Source organism: Eurosta solidaginis, chromosome 2, assembly GCF_040869045.1.
Source record: "Eurosta solidaginis isolate ZX-2024a chromosome 2, ASM4086904v1, whole genome shotgun sequence".
In the NCBI taxonomy this organism is placed as follows: Eukaryota; Metazoa; Arthropoda; class Insecta; order Diptera; family Tephritidae; genus Eurosta; species Eurosta solidaginis.
In genome coordinates this window covers 21,281,205-21,295,233 of record NC_090320.1, presented here as the reverse complement: position 1 = coordinate 21,295,233, position 14,029 = coordinate 21,281,205, and the positions used below count along the sequence as shown (strand labels likewise).

The 14,029-nt window shown below is 36.2% G+C and overlaps 1 protein-coding gene across 1 annotated transcript in view; it reads left to right on the top strand.

The window, feature by feature from the left end:
- Positions 1-1,126: 1,126 nt before the first annotated feature.
- The window catches only part of tio (tiptop), a 502,506-nt gene continuing 489,603 nt past the window's right edge, over positions 1,127-14,029 (top strand). Inside the window, exon 1 of the transcript XR_010949348.1 lies at positions 1,127-1,220. The gene's annotated coding sequence lies outside the window, so the exon portion shown is untranslated. The remainder of the gene's footprint in view (positions 1,221-14,029) is intronic.

Below are 14,029 nucleotides of genomic sequence, written 5' to 3'. Positions count from 1 at the left end.
CGGCATCTGCAAAGCAAATGAATTTTTGCTTTTCATGACAGAAATACACCCTGTGTGTTTGCCAAATCACTGCCGAGCGGCGACCCCGCTTAGAAAAACGTGTGGTAGGCGGAGCAGTGGTAAATAACACGCTACAAAATGAAGTTGTACTAAATACAAACCTCTGTTGAGCATAGTGTATAACCTATAGCTGAATCGGTTGCGATGAGTTGTGAAGAAGTTGAGAATAGTGTAGAGAAAAAATGGTGAGACACATTTCAAATGCAACTGAGTATAATGCATTCGGAATTTTAGCAGTAGTAATATTCTGCGCAATAATTTCATTAATTTAGACAAAGTTACACACTTAGCAGTCCACATAAAGTTTAAGTGCATATGTATATACATGTAAAAAACACACAGCTATTAAACACTTAACCCTGTTTTCACACAGAAACTTAATGATCTCATTTCACCTGCTAATGATATCGTAAATTTTTTGCTTTCACACAGAAGTAACTGCTCGATTAGTATGAAGGATGAGACAGACAATCATGGCGGAACGATACAAAGTGGGAGCATGGTGACATACCTACAAACAAACAAAATTCCATGTACTTGTAAATTCGATGGACAAATGTCAAAATCGTACTGCGCCGGTAGTTGTTGCATCAAATCAAATAAAAAAGGTTATAATCAGCTGTTCGATGCGGCCACCTTGTATCGTTCCGCCATGCAGACAATGAAATTTGCTTTTAAAACTAAGAAGCGGAAACGGAAGCGGAACGCTGCCAACAGAGTTGCATTGTGCTTTTGACTTCATTAGGCATTCGATTAGCTACTAATGAAATAATAATAGATTCGAATTTTGTAGGGAAGATTAAGCTCAATAACCGTCTTAATGTAGAAAACTGCCTTTATTATTCAATAAGCCGTCTGTGTGAAAACAGTATTAACCGTTTAAAAGCCCGTCAAACAAGGCGCGCTTATTTTTGCTTGTCATATCCGAAACACAACCAAGAAAATGCATTTTGTATGGAAAATTTGGTTCAATAACGGCTTTAATATAGAAAACTTTACTAATTAACTCATTAATGCTCTGTGTGAAATTGGTATTAAACTTTTTTTTTGTGTCTTTCAGGTAAACCTTCGAACAAGAAATTCAAATCAGTTGATAATAGAAATACGAGTATGGGAAGAACGGCTTAGAGCTTAAACTATTATTAAATGACACCAAAAAGGTAAAAATCTTATTTTATATGTATTTATGTACAATATTCAAACATTCATACCTCAGTTTTAAGTAACTCATCAAAATCAGTTCGTTTACCTCCATCCCACTTTTTTCAACAACAACATGCATTTTGTAGAATTGATTGTTTATTGAATCCTTTTTCAACAGAAATTGTTCCTTTTCATTAAACATAAACGATATGAAGTGTTTAGTGGAATGGAATTTGTGCGCTACCGAATTTTCGGTAGCTGTCAGATGTTTTACGCTGTTGGTGCATCCGCACAACACATCAATGCTCAGGTTTCGACTCGAAATGACATTTGTGAATTTTGCATAAGATTGCCGCAGACAGTTCTGCACTGAGTAGGGAGATTTGTTTTTGGTGTTTTTAAGTAGAAGAGAACGGGAAGGACGAGAAGGAAAAAATCGTATAAAATTAAGCGGTAAAAAATTTAATTAAACAACAGTTTCAAATAACACTTTCAAATGAATGTTTAATATAATTCACGCATCGTAACGGGTATAAATCACTTTTTAACAGTTACTACTTGAGGGGGGAGCCTGAAATCCCTAGAGGGCGCGTCCCCAGGTGGCGAATAGGGGAATGCCTCCCAGATATGGGTGGTAGGAGAGAAATCAAATATCTCCCGCGGACCACACAGGCGGAAGAAGGACACTTCGTTAAAAAAACCAAAGTACAAAAAACATAAAAAAAAAAAAATCCTGTCGCCTCTTTGGGAGCCGAGTAGCCGGCAGGTGGGCGTCTGTTCTCCATGTAAGGAGCGGCCTGCTTCGAGCAATCTGTGAACTCATCACTCGCTGATTGAAATTTAAATAATATTCTAGCATGGATCAAAACGATAACGGAAACTATTCTCCACGGGGTAACCAGCATTTGCGACACAATCCCTCTGCTTCGGCAGCTGGCACATCGGATGTGGAGGCGCCAAATTCACGCTTTAATATTAGGATGAATGAAACTGAAACGACCGACCAAGATCATATTCCTGAAAGTAACCAACATCACAGAATCGGCATGAAGCATAAAACACAAATATGTACATGGAATGTACGAACTCTCTATGAGAGTGGTAAGCTTGAACAGCTACGGAGGGAAATGCAGCGATACAAAATAGACATATTAGCCATACAAGAGTGCAGATGGACAGGATATGGCCGAATAAATGACCAAGGAACAACGTTCCTATACTCGGGCCGAAATGAAGGAGAGAGTCACACCAGCGGCGTAGGTTTTTTAATAACAAGTACAATAGCGAAAATTATCATTGAATGGGTGCCGATAAGCCCCAGAATTATTATACTTAAACTCCGCACTAGAGCAAGGAAACTAGTCATCATCAATGTTTATGGACGAACAGAAAGCCAAAATGACGAAATGAAAAACGAATTTTTCGATACGCTCAACAGCTGCGTAAATTCACATGTTAATCAAGGGGACATATGTGTTATTCTGGGCGACTTTAATGCTAAAGTTGGATCTGACAATGATGGTCTAGATATATACATGGGTAAACACAGCCCTGGTACCCGGAATGACAATGGTAGTAGGCTTATAGAATTTTGTTGTGAAAACGGTCTGGTGATCGGTGGAAGCTTATTCCCACATAAATTAGTCCACAAAACAACATGGACGTCTCCGGATCAACGCACTAATAACCAAATTGATCACGTACTAATAAACAGCAGATGGAGGTCATCCTTGCTAGATGTGCGCGTTAAAAGAGGAGCAGATATTGGTAGCGATCACTACCTTATAGCTGGTAGTTTCAGATTTAAGGTAGCCGCAGTACAGAAAAACCTTCAAAAAATGAGCAAGAAAATTGATATTGAGAAACTAAAGCATGAAGAATATCAAAATGCCAGGTAAACATGAGTGGTAGTACAGGTGGCAGGCTAGACTCCGTTAATAATATCTACCAAGAACTTGGTAGCAGTATCCTTGGACACAAAAACAAAGCAAAGAGAGTATGGCTAACAAATAATACGTGGACACTTATTGAACAGCGGCGGAAAATTAAAGAATCGCTTCTCAGACGGACGAACAACAATGACACGGAGGAAGCAAGGCAGTTATCCGCAAAGTATAAAGAAAAATGCAAGCAAATTAAGAAGTCTGCTAGAAAAGACAAGAGGGAATGGGCTGACACATTAGCAAGTCGAGCTGAAACGGCAGCCAGATTAAATAATATGAGGGAACTCTATGAGATTAGTAGGGAACTCACCGGAAAATACAGGAGTGGTAAAAACCAGTAAAAGACTTAAACGGAATTCTTATTACTGAAAGCGAACATCAAATGAGTGTATGGGTGGAACACTTCAAGAAAGTATTAAATAATCCTGTAGGTGAAGCGACCTTAAATTCCAACACTATTGCTGCAAACTACAACAACCAACCCCACTTCAATGGGGTAAACAGCGCGCCCCTACGAAAAATGAAATAATTTCAGCAATCAAGTCCTTAAAAAAGGGCAAGGCCACAGGAACTGATGACATATATGCCGAATACCTCATAGCAGATCCAGATACCGCAGCTGAAACCTTACTTCCAATCTTCCGTCAGTAATGGGAAGAAGAATCCTACCCTCGTCAGTGGAATGAAGGCATACTTGTAAAAGTCGCAAAAAAGGGAGATATCTCTGATTGTAACAACTACAGAGGTATCACCTTACTCTCGATTCCTAGCAAAGTGTTCTCCACGATCTTACTGTCCTGAATCCAAGAGGCGGTGCACGGAATTCTAAGAGAAAATCAGTTTGGCTTTAGACAAAACCGATCCTGTGTTGATCTAATAAATACCGTCCGAATCATTGTTGAACAATGCTGTGAATACAGAACATCAGCTTATTTACTTTTTATCGACTTTAAAAAGGCTTTTGATAGTCTCGACAGGAAATATATTTGGGAAATACTACGAAAACGAGGGATGCCCAATAAAATAATCAACATTATAAAGGCAATGTATGCCGAATTTAAGTGCCGGGTCAGTCACGATGGGTGCCTCTCAGAACCCTTCGAAATTACAATCGGGGTGCGACAGGGATGCATACTCTCGCCGCTCTTGTTTATCTTGGCATTAAACGAGATTATGAGGAACGCAGAAAATGGTGGACACGGTGTACAGTGGACGCCTTTCACTCAGCTAGGGGATTTAGAATATGCAGACGATGTCTGTCTGCTAAGCCACAGAAGTACTGACCTTCAACACAATTTAGAAGCTGTCAACACACATGCAAAGGAGGCCGGACTAAGCATCAATACAGCGAAAACCAAAGTCATAAGATGCGGCTATAGTATTTCATCAAGGCCATTGATGCTTACGGTTGACGAAAATGAAATCGAAGGTGTAGAGTCCGTTGTTTATCTTGGTAGTATTGACTCAAATAAGAGCGGTGCAGATGAGGACGTTCAGTTTCGCATAAACAAAGCAAGAATGGTTTTTGGGCAACTGGCAAACGTGTGGAGGAGGTCCATCCAAATATCTTTAAAAACGAAACTTCGACTGTTTAATTCGAATGTTAAATCAGTACTGTTTTATGCTTGCGAGACGTGGAAAAGATCAACTTGAATTCAGAAACGTCTACAAGTTTTTATTAATAAATGTCTGCGCCGAATCCTGAAAATTCGATGGCCGGAAAGAATTTCAAATGACGACTTATGGTCTAGAACAAATCAACCTAAGGCTGCCACAGAAATAACCAAGCGTAAATGATCGTGGATTGATCACACTCTCAGAAGACCTCCAGTAAATATAGCCAGACAAGCATTGCGATGTAATCCACAAGGAAGCCGACGACCTGGTGCACCTGCGAAAACTTGGCGCAGAACTGTGGATAAAGAACTCGAAGACGCAGGATATACGTGGAATGACATCACAAGAACTGCACCTAACAGAATAAGATTTAAGTCGGTGGTCGAGGCCCTATGCTCCAATAGGAGTTAAGGAGGATGATGATGATGACTTGAGTTTTATTTTTCGCTCAGCGAAAAACAGTTATTTTTCGTGTTATTTTTTCAATTTACAATGGCAACCTCCTCTTAAGAGGAAAGGAGTTGCGCTGTATATTTATCTTCAGAGGAAGAAGCACTGAATCAAAGCCGCACAGTCAAAGTACGACTCTAACCTTTAATGAGGAATAGGATAAAGGCTTAGTCAGCGGTAGGGGCATTATAATCCACGCAGGTGGCTCAAAAATTGACAATGGAACTAGATCTGGAATGTACCCAAATTATCTGCAGGTAAAACAATCGCACAGACTCCCTGAATCATGCAGTCTCTTCTAGGTAGAGGTCTAAATCATAGAGAGAGCAGCCAGATTGCTCCAAGATAGTACGGTACCAGATATCAATGAAACGATATTTGTCGACAATCAGGCCGCCTCAAAGGCAATAAAATCGTACGTGATAAAGTCGGATATCGTTCGGCGGTGTCGGCCTCGTTGGCGTCCATACGACCTTAATGCCTCCCTTTGCTGGGTCCCACATGCAAAGGCCAGGAATTGTTCAAAAATGGACAACAAACGGCTCCGTATGACCGCCATTGAAACACATCGAGGAATATGAGTTAAGGACAACGGACCTGCTAACAAATCTGCAGGGGGAATACTTAGGGATGTCATCACAAGTCATAGCGCTATTTCCCCAATTCTACGACGGTGGCGCATACCAAGAAGCTCTCTCTGGTTGCAGGAATTTGCCGGCCTCGGCACTAACTGGGGGCACGTACAATGGAATTATGGGAAAATCCTACGCACGCCCTCTTAAGCTACCCTAACCTATGCACCAATTCCTTTCGGTACTACCTTCAAGTACTCCATCGGGAGGTGACGATAAGAAAATATAGCTCTATTATTACTTATGATCTGTTGAACCGCTATTTAAGCCACAGCGTTAATGGGGAATCTCCTCTTCTGAACCCGATCTTGTTTTCAGATATATCTCTCACTCTTTCAGCTTCCTTTTCCAAGCGACTATATATAACTCCTTCGAGATCTTGAAAGGGGGAGTCAAACAAACAAATAAGACTAGATGTCTCCGGTTGGTGTTTACTGACGCTTCCTTATTTTTGAGAATATTCCCTCAGTTAAACAGGGATTGAACAATTTTGCAAATGCAAGCGTAACTTGAGTAAAGGCCAATTTAAGTACTTTATTGGGCACGCCAACTGGTCTTATGGTCTTCAAGTTTTTTAAGGGCTTGAAGGATTTTCTTCACGGTACCTTCTTTAATGAGAAGAGTGGGAGATTTTGATGTATGCAGCGGTTATACGCTTTTTTGCATGGGAAATAGGATATCGATATTTTCTCTCACCTGTTGATCTTTTCAGAACAACTTTGTAGGATTTGGATGAAGCTGGTATAGTGCGCATTCCTCGAAGCTCTAAGTTGATCTCCACAATCATCGCTGAATGATCCTTTTTGGTATAGCACACACTATTCTTCCATTCACTCAGTCTGTAGAGCTAAATTGGCACTAGTGGTCGTACTATCGATTATGGAGCCTCACCCATTTCAAGAAAAGGTGTGTCTTGCCAGCTTGTGTTCAGAAGCACTACATCCAGGAGGTGTGTGTGATTGTGTATGTATGGGAGTACCCTATGGGCGTCCCTGTTAACTCAGTATTTTTCTGCCTATTATTATTTTTTTTTTTGGAAACGTGCCACTCCCCTTATTTGGAAACATTTTAATTCGCTATATCTCCGAAATTATATAAAGCAGCTAAAACAAGTAAGGACGGGATTGTCTTTGGCTGTGCCAAAGACTTCATACCTTTCATGAATGGGGCTGAACAATAATCTTATGCCGTTCGTAATCTCCGAATAATCGGATGTATAAGATAAGAAATATATAGTGAACAGATCTACATACCTTAACGATTTTTAAGATAAATATAAAATAAAAAACAGGTAGGTACTTTGTGTGAGGATGCAAAGTTTCAGATTTTTTGTGGTCTGCGTGTAAAAAATATGACTACGAATCACGTATTTCAACAATATATGACGTAAACGTAACTATTTGATGAAATTTGATGAATTTTGAAGCTTCTAGCCGTAAAAAGGGGGCAACAATTAGAGTTTATATGGGGTATATAATATATATACCACCGATCTCTATGATTTTTTCAGACAACAATATATGCTATACACGTAAGCATTTGGTGAAATTTGAACATATCTAAACGATTTTTAAGATAAATATAAAATAAAAAATAGGTAGGTAATCTGTGTGAGGATGCAAAGCTTCACGTTTTTTGTGGTCTGCATGTAAAAACTATGACTACGAATCACGTCTTTCAAAAACATATGACGTAAACCTAAATATTTGATGAAATTTGATGAATTTTGAAGCTTCTAGCCGTAAAAAAGGGGCAAAAATTACAGTTTATATGAAGTATATAATATATATACCACCGATCTCTATGATTTTTTCAGACAACAATATATGCTATACACGTAAGCATTTGGTGAAATTTGAAGCTTATAGCTGTTAAAATGAGGCCGAAATCGCAAAAAAAATATATATATACTATATATATATACTATATATACCATCATATATATATTATATATATCACCGATCTCTATGATTTTTTGACTCAACAATACATACTATATACGTAAGCAATCGGTGAAATTTGAAGCTTATAGCTGTTAAAATGGGGTAGAAATTGCGAAAAGTTTCTTATCTGAACAATCGGTTGTATGAGATATATACTATATATACAACCGGTCTCTATGATTTTCTCAGACAACAATATTTGCTATATACGTAAGCAATCGGTGAAATTTGAAGCTTATAGCTGTTAAAATGGGGTAGAAATTGCGAAAAGTTTCTTACCTGAACAATCGGTTGTATGAGATATATACTATATATTCAACCGATCTCTATGTTTTTTCAGACAACAATATATGCTATATACGTAAGCAATCGGTGAAATTTGAAGCTTATAGCTGTTAAAATGGGGTAGAAATTGCGAAAAGTTTCTTATCTGAACAATCGGTTGTATGAGATATATACTATATATACAACCGATCTCTATGATTTTTTCAGACAATAATATATGCTATATACGTAAGTATTCTGTGAAATTTGAAGCTTCTAGCTGTTAAAATGGGGCTAAAATTTGCGAAAATATATATATATATATATATATATACTATATATATATACTATATATACCACCATATATATACTATATATACCACCGATCTTTATGATTTTTTCAGACAACAATATATGCTATATACGTAAGCATTCGTTGAAATTTGAAGCCTCTAGCTCTTAAAATAGGGCAGTAATTACGAAAAGTTCCTTATCTGAACAATCGGTTGTGGGGGATATATACTATATATACGACCGATCTCATCAATTTTTTAAGGCAACAATACGTGCAATATACGAAAGTATATGGTGAAGTTTGAAGCTTCAATCTGTTAAATTGGGTAAGATTTTACAAAAATCCTCTTTTTCTGAAAAATCGGTTGTATGGAGGATATATGCTATAGTGGTCCGATCCGGTCGGTTCCGACAAATGTCTAATCGGACACCCAAATACACCCGCTCACCAAATTTTATCAAGATATCTCAAAAATTGAGGAACTAGTTTGCATACAAACAGACAGACGGACAGACGGACAGACGGACATGGCTAAATCAACTCAGCTCTTCAACCTGATTATTTCGGTATACTTAATGGTGGGTCTATCTATTTTCCTTTAAGGACTTACAATTTTCGGTTTCGTGACGAAATTAATATACCATTTCATTTTCATGAAAGGTATAAAAATAGGTAGGTAATCTGTGTGAGGATGCAAAGCTTCACGTTTTTTGTGGTCTGCATGTAAAAACTATGACTACGAATCACGTATTTCAAAAATATATGACGTAAGCGTAACTATTTGATGAAATTTGATGAATTTTGAAGCTTCTAGCCTTAAAAAAGGGGTCAAAATGACTGTTTATATGAAGTATATAATATATATACCACCGATCTCTATGATTTTCTCAGACAACAATATATGCTATATACGTAAGCATTTTGTGAAATTTGAAGCTTCTAACTGTTAAAACGGGGCAGAAATTGCGCAAAGTTTCTTATCTGAACAATCGGTTGTATGAGATATATACTATGTATACCACCGATCTCAATGATTTTTTCAGACGTCAATATATGCTAAGCAGTTGGTGAAATTTGAAGCTTCTAGCTGTTAAAATGGGGCCGAAATCGTAAAAAAAAATATATATACTATATATACCATCATATATATTATATATATCACCGATCTATATGATTTTTTGACACAACAATACATACTATATACGTAAGCAATCGGTGTAATTTGAAGCTTATAACTGTGAAAATGGGGTAGAAATTGCGAAAAGTTTCTTATCTGAACAATCGGTTGTATGAGATATATACTATATATACAACCGATCTCTGTGATTTTTTCAGACAACAATATATGCTATATACGTAAGCAATCAGTGAAATTTGAAGCTTATATCTGTAAAAATGGGGTAAAAATTGCGAAAAGTTTTTTATCTGAACAATCGGTTGTATGAGATATATACTATATATACAACCGATCTCTATGAATTTTTCAGACAACAATATATGCTATATACGTAAGCAATCGGTGAAATTTGAAGCTTATAGCTGTTAAAATGGGGTAGAAAGTTTCTTATCTGAACAATCGGTTGTATGAGATATATTCTATATATACCACCGATCTTTAGGATTTTTTCAGACAACAATATATGCTATATACGTAAGCATTCGTTGAAATTTGAAGCCTCTAGCTCTTAAAATAGGGCAGTAATTACGAAAAGTTCCTTATCTGAACAATCGGTTGTGGGGGATATATACTATATATACGACCGATCTCATAAATTTTTTCAGGCAACAATATGTGCAATACACGAAAGTATATGGTGAATTTTGAAGCTTCAATCTGTTAAATTGGGTAAGATATTACAAAAATCCTCTTTTTCTGAAAAATCGGTTGTATGGAGGATATATGCTATAGTGGTCCGATCCGGTCGGTTCCGACAAATGTCTAATCGGACACCCAAATACACCCGCTCACCAAATTTTATCAAGATATCTCAAAAATTGAGGGACTAGGTTGCATACAAACAGACAGACGGACAGACGGACAGACGGACATGGCTAAATCAACTCAGCTCTTCAACCTGATTATTTCGGTATACTTAATGGTGGGTCTATCTATTTTCCTTTAAGGACTTACAATTTTCGGTTTCGTGACGAAATTAATATACCATTTCATTTTCATGAAAGGTATAAAAATAGGTAGGTAATCTGTGTGAGGATGCAAAGCTTCACGTTTTTTGTGGTCTGCATGTAAAAACTATGACTACGAATCACGTATTTCAAAAATATATGACGTAAACGTAACTATTTGATGAAATTTGATGAATTTTGAAGCTTCTAGCCGTAAAAAAGGGGTCAAAATGACTGTTTATATGAAGTATATAATATATATACCACCGATCTCTATGATTTTTTCAGACGTCAATATATGCTATACACGTAAGCAGTTGGTGAAATTTGAAGCTTCTAGCTGTTAAAATGGGGCCGAAATCGTAAAAAAAAAATATATATACTATATATATATACTATATATACCATCATATATATATTATATATATCACCGATCTATATGATTTTTTGACACAACAATACATACTATATACGTAAGCAATCGGTGTAATTTGAAGCTTATAACTGTTAAAATGGGGTAGAAATTGCGAAAAGTTTCTTATCTGAACAATCGGTTGTATGAGATATATACTATATATACAACCGATCTCTATGATTTTTTCAGACAACAATATATGCCATATACGTAAGCAATCAGTGAAATTTGAAGCTTATAGCTGTTAAAATGGGGTAAAAATTGCGAAAAGTTTTTTATCTGAACAATCGGTTGTATGAGATATATACTATATATACAACCGATCTCTATGATTTTTTCAGACAACAATATATGCTACATACGTAAGCAATCGGTGAAATTTGAAGCTTATAGCTGTTAAAATGGGGTAGAAATTGCGAAAAGTTTCTTATCTGAACAATCGGTTGTATGAGATATATACTATATATACAACCGATCTCTATGATTTTTTCAGTCAACAATACATACTATATACGTAAGCAATCGGTGAAATTTGAAGCTTATAGCTGTTAAAATGGGGTAGAAATTGCGAAAAGTTTCTTATCTGAACAATCGGTTGTATGAGATATATACTATATATACAACCGGTCTCTATGATTTTCTCAGACAACAATATTTGCTATATACGTAAGCAATCGGTGAAATTTGAAGCTTATAGCTGTTAAAATGGGGTAGAAATTGCGAAAAGTTTCTTACCTGAACAATCGGTTGTATGAGATATATACTATATATTCAACCGATCTCTATGTTTTTTCAGACAACAATATATGCTATATACGTAAGCAATCGGTGAAATTTGAAGCTTATAGCTGTTAAAATGGGGTAGAAATTGCGAAAAGTTTCTTATCTGAACAATCGGTTGTATGAGATATATACTATATATACAACCGATCTCTATGATTTTTTCAGACAATAATATATGCTATATACGTAAGTATTCTGTGAAATTTGAAGCTTCTAGCTGTTAAAATGGGGCTAAAATTTGCGAAAATATATATATATATATATATATATACTATATATATATACTATATATACCACCATATATATACTATATATACCACCGATCTTTATGATTTTTTCAGACAACAATATATGCTATATACGTAAGCATTCGTTGAAATTTGAAGCCTCTAGCTCTTAAAATAGGGCAGTAATTACGAAAAGTTCCTTATCTGAACAATCGGTTGTGGGGGATATATACTATATATACGACCGATCTCATCAATTTTTTAAGGCAACAATACGTGCAATATACGAAAGTATATGGTGAAGTTTGAAGCTTCAATCTGTTAAATTGGGTAAGATTTTACAAAAATCCTCTTTTTCTGAAAAATCGGTTGTATGGAGGATATATGCTATAGTGGTCCGATCCGGTCGGTTCCGACAAATGTCTAATCGGACACCCAAATACACCCGCTCACCAAATTTTATCAAGATATCTCAAAAATTGAGGAACTAGTTTGCATACAAACAGACAGACGGACAGACGGACAGACGGACATGGCTAAATCAACTCAGCTCTTCAACCTGATTATTTCGGTATACTTAATGGTGGGTCTATCTATTTTCCTTTAAGGACTTACAATTTTCGGTTTCGTGACGAAATTAATATACCATTTCATTTTCATGAAAGGTATAAAAATAGGTAGGTAATCTGTGTGAGGATGCAAAGCTTCACGTTTTTTGTGGTCTGCATGTAAAAACTATGACTACGAATCACGTATTTCAAAAATATATGACGTAAACGTAACTATTTGATGAAATTTGATGAATTTTGAAGCTTCTAGCCTTAAAAAAGGGGTCAAAATGACTGTTTATATGAAGTATATAATATATATACCACCGATCTCTATGATTTTCTCAGACAACAATATATGCTATATACGTAAGCATTTTGTGAAATTTGAAGCTTCTAACTGTTAAAACGGGGCAGAAATTGCGCAAAGTTTCTTATCTGAACAATCGGTTGTATGAGATATATACTATGTATACCACCGATCTCAATGATTTTTTCAGACGTCAATATATGCTAAGCAGTTGGTGAAATTTGAAGCTTCTAGCTGTTTAAATGGGGCCGAAATCGTAAAAAAAAATATATATACTATATATACCATCATATATATTATATATATCACCGATCTATATGATTTTTTGACACAACAATACATACTATATACGTAAGCAATCGGTGTAATTTGAAGCTTATAACTGTGAAAATGGGGTAGAAATTGCGAAAAGTTTCTTATCTGAACAATCGGTTGTATGAGATATATACTATATATACAACCGATCTCTGTGATTTTTTCAGACAACAATATATGCTATATACGTAAGCAATCAGTGAAATTTGAAGCTTATATCTGTAAAAATGGGGTAAAAATTGCGAAAAGTTTTTTATCTGAACAATCGGTTGTATGAGATATATACTATATATACAACCGATCTCTATGAATTTTTCAGACAACAATATATGCTATATACGTAAGCAATCGGTGAAATTTGAAGCTTATAGCTGTTAAAATGGGGTAGAAAGTTTCTTATCTGAACAATCGGTTGTATGAGATATATTCTATATATACCACCGATCTTTAGGATTTTTTCAGGCAACAATATATGCTATATACGTAAGCATTCGTTGAAATTTGAAGCCTCTAGCTCTTAAAATAGGGCAGTAATTACGAAAAGTTCCTTATCTGAACAATCGGTTGTGGGGGATATATACTATATATACGACCGATCTCATAAATTTTTTCAGGCAACAATATGTGCAATACACGAAAGTATATGGTGAATTTTGAAGCTTAAATCTGTTAAATTGGGTAAGATATTACAAAAATCCTCTTTTTCTGAAAAATCGGTTGTATGGAGGATATATGCTATAGTGGTCCGATCCGGTCGGTTCCGACAAATGTCTAATCGGACACCCAAATACACCCGCTCACCAAATTTTATCAAGATATCTCAAAAATTGAGGGACTAGGTTGCATACAAACAGACAGACGGACAGACGGACAGACGGACATGGCTAAATCAACTCAGCTCTTCAACCTGATTATTTCGGTATACTTAATGGTGGGTCTATCTATTTTCCTTTAAGGACT